The sequence below is a fragment of the Ammospiza nelsoni genome, chromosome 6 (genome assembly GCF_027579445.1).
Source record: "Ammospiza nelsoni isolate bAmmNel1 chromosome 6, bAmmNel1.pri, whole genome shotgun sequence".
NCBI classification, from domain to species: domain Eukaryota; kingdom Metazoa; phylum Chordata; class Aves; order Passeriformes; family Passerellidae; genus Ammospiza; species Ammospiza nelsoni.
The window spans coordinates 43061689-43069912 of record NC_080638.1 but is presented as its reverse complement, the minus strand read 5'-3'; positions in this window follow the sequence as shown (position 1 = coordinate 43069912).

The following is an 8224-nucleotide window of genomic DNA, read 5'->3' as shown; positions in this document are numbered from 1 at the left end:
TTGCCTGGCAGTGAGATCAGAGTGACAAGGCCTGTAGTTTCCCAGATCCTCTGTTTGGCCCTTCTTATGGATGGGTTAACTTTGGGTAATCTTGAGTCATCTGGGACCTCCCCAGGGAGCCAGGACTGATGGTAAATGATGGAGAGTGGCTTGGCAAGCTGATCTGCCAACTCCCTCATCACCCTAGGATGGATCCCATCTGATCCCATAGACTTGTGAGCATCTAAGTGGCTCAGCAGGTCACTAACTGCTTCCTCCTGGGTTACAGGGGGGCTATTCTGCTCCCTGTCCCCATCTACTAGCTCAGGAGACCATGGCATTGCCTTCAAGAAAACATCCTGATGACAAGTCTCTCTTCCTGGATTAACAGGTTTTCCACCCCTGTGGAAAAGTGCTGTAAAGGTGATTTAACTCCCTTCTCCCTGGCTGTGGGACAGTGGTGTGTTAAGTATTTTTCTAAAAGATAAAGATAATATTGGGAACATGTGATGGGTACCTGTATTGGATTGTGTGGCAAGGTTTTGTCGTGGGGGTGGAGGATGCTCCAGGGTGGCTTTTGTGAAAAGAAGCATCCCCCATGTCTGACAGGGCCAGCACCAGATGGCTCCAGGGCAGGCCCCACGCTGGCCAAGGCCCAGCCTGTCAGTGGCAGGGGTAGCACCTCTGCAATAGCATCGTTAAGAAGAGAAAAAAAGTTATTGTGTAGAAGTAATTGCAGTCAGAGAAGAAAGGAGTGGAAATATGTGAGAGAAACAGCTCTTGCAGACACTAAGGTCAGTGGAGAAGAGGCAGAAGGTGGCTATTTTCAGATCACAGAATATCCTAAGGCGCCCAAATGTAACATCAAATCTAACTTGGGTGAATGGCCCACCTTGGGATCAATGCCACAACCTCGGTGTTGTTAACACTATTCTCTAACTAGCTGAGCTAATCTCAGGATCATAATATTCCAGGGGCCAGAGCTGGGATTCCCCTGCAGCCTGTGGTGAAGTCTGTGATGAGGCAGCTGTGCCCCTACAGCCCATGGAGGGCCATGGTGTATCAGATGTCCACCTGCAGTGTGGGGAGGAACCCTCACTGAGGCAAGTGGATGCCCAAAGGAGACTGAGACCCTGTAAGCCCTTAGAGCAGGACTGACAGGACCTGTGGATCTCTGAAAAGAGGAGCCCACCCTGGAGCAGATTTGCTAGCTGGGTTTGTGACCCTGTGGAGGGGCAGTGCTGGAGAAGTTAGTGGGGAACAGGAGGTCATGGGAGGAACTCACATTGGAGAAGTTGGTGGAGAATTCTCCAAGAGAGGGACCCCACAACAAAGCAGGGGTATAGTGTGAGGTGTTTCACCCCTGTGATAGAAGGAGCAGCAACACACATTTGTGTGTGATGAACTGACTACACCCCCCATTCCCTGTCACCCTGCTCTTCTGGTGGAGAGGAAATAGAGAAATTTGGGAGTGAAGAAGGGAGAGTTGGGAATGGTGTTTTTTAAAATTTGGTGTTATTTCTCACTGTCCTACTCTGATCTGATTAGTAATAAATTACAAATCAATTCATTTCATTTTCCCCAGTCCCCATGTTTTGCCCCTGACAGTAATTAGTGAGTGATCTCTCCCTGTCTGTATCTCAACCCATGAGGCTTTTGTTGCTGTCTGTCCCTGTCCAGCTGAGGAGGGGAGTGGCAGAGCAGCATTGGTTGGCACATGCCATCCAGATAGAGTCAAGGTGCCACAGTACCCTTTTGTTTCTGTCCAGCTTCACTTCATTTCTCTTTTCCTTACTTGTACCCTGCTGCAGACCTTAATGTCAGTGCCTGCACAGTGAGGGCTTGCTGCTAAATATCATCTCTAAGAAACAAAGCAGCTATAAATGATGAAGGGCAGAGATAAGGGTGATTACCCTGCTAGCACACTGAGGATACAGGGCCCACATGGCCAGTTGCTGCATCAGCCATATGATGGCTAAACTGGCTGCAATCCCATAAGTTTCTTTCCCTTCTAGGACAGATGGGAGCTTTTGAACTGATGGGGGGCAGTGAAGCATCACAACTTAGTCTTGGATGATTACAAATCATGTAGGAAAGACTATTTTTTGGAAGGAGACTTCACAGTTTGGAGGGAAAAGAGGAAGAAATTAAAAAGTCAGGGAGATGTGTACCTGATGGACTGCTGAGAAAAGGAGAGAAATAAATACAGATTGAACATGAAAGTAACAACTCCGAATCACATAATTTAAAAAGCTTAAAAATACAGGGAAAAGCTCTACTGTTCTTTTGTCTGCTCAAGCATATGTAAGTTTTGCAATAGATTTTTGTGTTTGCAAATTCACATGGCTCAGGCTGATAGTGAGCATAATAGTGGGGTATCCATTTAAAGCTACTGTGCTATTGCATATAAAAATCCAAAATAGCAACTCTAACCTCAGCACAAGCACTGATTCCTGGCCACAGCCCACTGCTTCTACCCAGGATGCTTAAAAGACTGCTGCCCTGGCTATCAATCCTCTGCTTTGATGGCTAGATCCCACACGCTGGCAGTGCTCCCAGCACAGGGAGCAGGTCAGCATCTGGTTTTTGCTGGCCTCTCCTTGAAAGCTATGGGAGGTTTCTTCAGAATTATTTTGCTCCTTGCAGCTTTCTGTTAAACAGGCTGAGCTGGGTCTGCTGCAGAGAGGGGAATGAAAAAGAGGCTTTTGTAGCATAACAATGCCTTGTGCTGATGTGCATTGGGCAATTATGTAACCAACGCTAAATCTTTCTATAATTAGAACAAGCACCTAGTTAGAGTGATCAGAGCTCTTTTGTGTGCGCCTGCACGGGGCTATGCAAGAAAAACCTTGGCTTGAAAGAAAGATGCTGGCTTGATTTCCCTTCCCTTTTCAACTGGTGAATAAATTAAATCTCAGATTACCCCAAATTGCTGTGAAAGACAAACTATGAAAAGCATTTCCTTTTCTTTCCTGTTGAAGACATTTGCATCCCAGGTGTGAATCTCATGCAATGCAGATGCAAACCCAAAGGCTCAGCCTCTCTGTCCCAAGCACCGGAGCAGCAAGAGCAGCCCCACTGCCTCAAGAGAGGACAGAAGGTCAGAATCAGCCCTCTCAATTGAGAATCGATGTCTTTTTCAGCTTCACTCTGAAGCTGACAAGATATCTGCAAAGGCTCACTTATACTAGATATTCCTCCTGTATGGAGAGAAGGCATAGGAAAAGAGAACAAACAGTCCCCAAAAGCAGGTGATCTTATCATTATTTTTTTTCCCATTCTTGGTCCAACTTAAATGCATATCGACTGGTTTTGCCTTTATATCAGCAATAGAAACTTCAGTTCTGACTCTGGAAGCCATACAATTTTAAAATAGCATCTTCTTACCAATTATACTGTACAGAGCCAATATTTGGAAAAAACATGTCTCCACAAAAACATTGCCCAGGGTCATTCAGTCCCTGTGACTCAGTAGTCACCAAAGTCTGAATGTGACAATGGAAACTGATGTGCTCCTTGGAGAGCAGGGCTTTACACGAGCAGCAAAATCCACTTCTACCAGTATTTTGTTCCTCCAAGGCCTTTGCTCAGCCTTGTTGTGTGGTATCAGTTTAGGCAATTGCATGCCACTCCCATACCTCTCTCATAATTTCTGTTGGCAAAAAAATTCCCCTTACTCTATTTGCTGAAGTTGTTGGTGCCTAAAGGGCACTCCACTTCTTCTTTAGGTTGTTGGGAAATGTCAGTGGACCAACATGTCCTGTGTGAAATTGTCTTATCACCTGGAAGTGGAATGCTTCCAAGACCTTTGCAAAACACCCCCAGAGTGTGTGGTTTTTACAGAAGTACATGAGAACATTTTTGCCTGAGAAAGTTTATTTTTCTACAATATGCAACAAATAACAGAAATTAAACCAGCCTTCATTTCAGTTGTTCCAGAGAACAGAGACATGGCTTGAAGAATGTAAAGATTTTTTTACAAAATCAGTAATAAACCTTGTGATCTTCTTCCCCCAGCTATAATTATTCCTTCTGTGTGCTGCCTGTAACGCCTAGGGGAATGTGAAGTACAGGGATTGCTGATGTGGTTGAACCTTTCCATCAAGTTAAATCTCTTCTCTTTCACTGTTTAGTGCCTTACCTGTCCATAATTTATTCCTTGAGTTAAGAAGAGTTGTTTATTTTGATAATTTTTATCCAACTATGTGCAGCAACTGGTAGGCATATAGGTATCCGATATTAACAATTGCTTATTCCATTACTTTGTATCATCATCTTTATTTGTTACAAGATATTTCATGAACAATTTAATTCTGGATTTGCAAATGTGAAAAGTGCTGAAGTAGGTAAAAAAGATACAAAGGATTTAACAGCCTAAACCTACCCCAAAAAACTTCTTAGAATGTGTGAAGGTCCGCCCGAAATGAACGGGTGACGAATGATTTTTGGGTGCAAAAATAACCAACAAAAGGCACAGGGGTTTTGCAGTAACAAATCAACAAGGTGCAATTTTATTGATTATAACCACAGCTAAATATGCGTTTGGTTAAGGGATCCGGGGAAGAGAAGGGTAAGACAAGGAAAAAAGGGAGGAAAGAACGTCAGGGAATGGGGTATAGCTACCAAAACGTGATGTTTTGGGTCCCGCCGCCGAAACTCGCTGGTACACGTCTTGGGGAGTACTCAAAGGACAGTCGGGCTGAACCCCAATATATACGCTGTTCTTGGTTGGGGGAAGGGTGGCTGAAATTAGGTTTCCATGGAGGGGAGAAGAATAGGAACAGGAGGAGGGGGTGAGACAGTTCCATTGTTTTCATGGCCGAATGCTCACAGGTAGGTTTTTCCCCCTCCCTGAGTTGGGAAGGAGTACAGTCCCAGTCTCTGGAAGGAGGTTGCCAGGGGGGTGCCATGGGGGTGCCAATAGGGTGCCAGAGGGGTTCTTGGTTCCTTGATAAGGGGATTTGCATCTCAGTTGGTCTGTCACGGTGGTTGAAGACAGGCAAGAGGGGTCTTCTCATGGAGTGGGGGGGGAAGCCACCCCAGAGCTCAGTCCAGCCAGCTCAGGAGTTTGGAAGAAAGTCCAGTTCAATTGTCCAGAAAAGGGCAGCATGCCCCCTTCGAGTACAGCATGGCATGTTCTGCAAGCATCACTTGTGAACACACTAGATAAGCAGGAGACTTTTTTTCCCAACTGGCTCAGCAGTTTTAACCCTTCGGTAGTCTTTTCTCATGACAATTGTGAAGCAAAAAATGAAGGATTTTCGGATGGACTTCTACAGAATGCATCAGAAATACGTTCTTAAAACCAGCTGTGATATTCTCATCAAACTGAAAATGTCCCTGCTCCCAGCCATGCCAAAACCTTCACAGAGCCTGAACTCCTTACTCACCATACCAAGGATCATTTTGGCACAATCATTTTGTGAATAGAAGTGCATGTGGAAACCTGATATCATTATTGTCCAGAAAGATATTGTCCAAAATATACTGATAAAAACAGAAAGGAATTAATCCTTTTTGTCTTAGAGAGAGATTTATATTTGAGGAAAATACGTCTCCGATTCTCAGAACCATTCCTTGCCTACTGTTTCTTTTGTGAGAAGCACAGAATAAGCTAAGTTGGATGGGACACACTGGGATCCTTGAGTCAAACACCTGGACCTGCACAGGACACCCCAACAATCACACCATGTGTCTGAGAGCATTGTCCTGATGCTTCTTGAACTCGGTCAGGTTTGGTGCTGTGACCACTTCTGACTGTTCCTGTGTGGGCCCTGGTTGCTCAGGCTTGCCCAAAGCAGATCTGGTAATAATGAAACTGTCTCTTCCCAGAGGATTTCAGCTTTGATTAGAAGATAATAAGGGATAGAAAAGTGAGCACCTCCCACAGTTTTTCAAATGTTAAACACTCTCATTGTTAAATATTTCAACCTAATTTCTCATTTGAATTTCCCTAATTTCCACTTCCAGTCACTGGTTATGGTTTTGCCTTCCTCTATGAGATTAAGGAGTGGCTTAATATCTTGCATTTCTAATTTGTACAGGTACATATACAAGATGGTCAAATCTCCTCTCAATTTTTTGTAATGAACAAAATATACTAAATGTTTTCATTTGCTCACTCAGGTAATTTTTCCTTGCAATCTAATTGTCAAAGAGCAGATAAATGGAGTTAATCTCATTCTAATCTGGCAACAGTAACATTTACCTCTTAAATTTCACCACAAAACAAATTTACTTATTGTATTTCCCCTGTACTTCCAAATAATGGAGCCTTATAATACCTTTGTAGTCTTTTAAACCTCTTCTACCTTCCAGAATGGTTTTAGAAACTTGAAGACCTGAACCAGAGTTCCTCTAGAGTTCACCATATCCCTGCTTCTACATCTATGGCCTGCATGAGACTTTGTGTTACTTCATAGCACAAGAAATTTGTTCTAAGCTGCTTGTCTCATAACCCTCATCGGTCTTTTTCAAAGTCACTGGTTCCCAGCACAGCCTGTATTTAACCCCCCATTTCTTACTTACAGAGGGTTTGTACAATGTGATGCTGGAACACAGCTCATTTAAAGGGATTCTATTACCAAGTCATCTAGCTCACACTGTAGGCCTCTCCTCCCAGTATCCCTGAACCTTTTGCCACTCCTTTTGAAACATACAGACTTTATGAATAGCAATTTATATTGATAGCAAGCTGATGAAAATGGTGACTAGCATAAATCACAGTGCGTGCCTTCCTCTGAAATACTTTAAGCAGCATTGATCCACTGTTGATGATTCTTTTGTACTTGGAAATGTCAGCCACTTCCCAACCCCAGTGGCACACCTCTTCAAGTGTTGCACAGTGCTAATTCTTTAATCAAAACATCATCATAAGCAGAAGACAGAGGTAATGGTGTGGTGATGCATTCCCCCCATACAACATTAAACAATACCTCACAGCAAAGAAAGGAGAAATGTCAAAGTAGGAGGGATAAAACAAATTTTCATCAACAGCTGAGCACAGAAGCCTTGGCAACTTCTAAGGGGGAAAGAAGCCTCCTGAATCAAGTGGCAATATTGCCAGATATGACAACAACAATGCTGTTACTAAATGAGTGACAGAATTGGGTAGAAGGGATGACAGATGAGTTTTGCTTAGGAAAATAATTGATAAATGGTGGGACAAAGTCTTGTATCTTTATCTTTGTATGAATTGCTCATAAGACACCTGCTATCTCAGAGAGAAGGGGAAGTCATTCATGGAGGTGGTGACAGAGCTGCTGTCATCACAGTGTTAGACCAAAAGCTGATTCCCACTGGAGATGATGAGTTCAGGAATAGAGAAACTGCACAGGATTGCCCTTACCTTCCTCCAAATCTCCCCAGTCCTAGAAGTTGTAGCAGATTAATTTAGCCTGAAGGAGTAGTTCACCCTTCAGATTAGGAGATGGTAAGGCAGACAAAATGACTAGAGGACTGCAAGACTGTTACTCTGCTGTATTGTATTCCTGCCTCTTATGGGATGATTTTTTAAATCTCTTATAGGCCATGTTTGTTTCTTTAGTCATTCTACCCTTTTCTTCTCTGTCTTCTCTATTTCTCTCTAGATGAACAGTGCCTGGTTCAGTGAGACTCTTCTGCCTTTGATTCCCTGGATGTGATGTAACAAAAGCAACTGTTCATTAATAACCATCTCTGGTTATATATGCTGCTATATATTGCCACTTTAACTCAAATAGCTTTACATTTTCCTATGTAAAGCTCTACCTAGTTCCCATGTATTACAACTCCCTGAGAAGTATTTTTCCACATTCCAAATTTAAATTGTACTCTAAAGAGTGCATCTCTTGATTTGATTTAAAGAACTCCTATGTAATATACGAATGCAAATTCAACATAGACAGCACAACTCCTTTTTAGTGCAGATGTTTTTCTATTTTGAAGCAATATTTTTGCACCACTTTAGGTCTTTTTTTTACCCTTCACTCCCATGTCCCTGTTCAACGATTTCTAAGCAGCAGGTATCAAAATAAATTTTATTTCGATCCATTTGTTCTATATTTTCCGCTTTTTACTTGGACATATTCAGCTGGATGAACTGTGAAGTTACTGAACTTGTTGGACACTGTGTGAATAGTGCGGGGGAGCGGAATAGGATGGCTGAAGAAAAAACCCGGGATATTGTAAAACTACACCTCCCATGACGCCTTGCGGCCTACCGAGAGCGCCGCGGGGCGGCGAGGGACCTATGGAGACTACAACT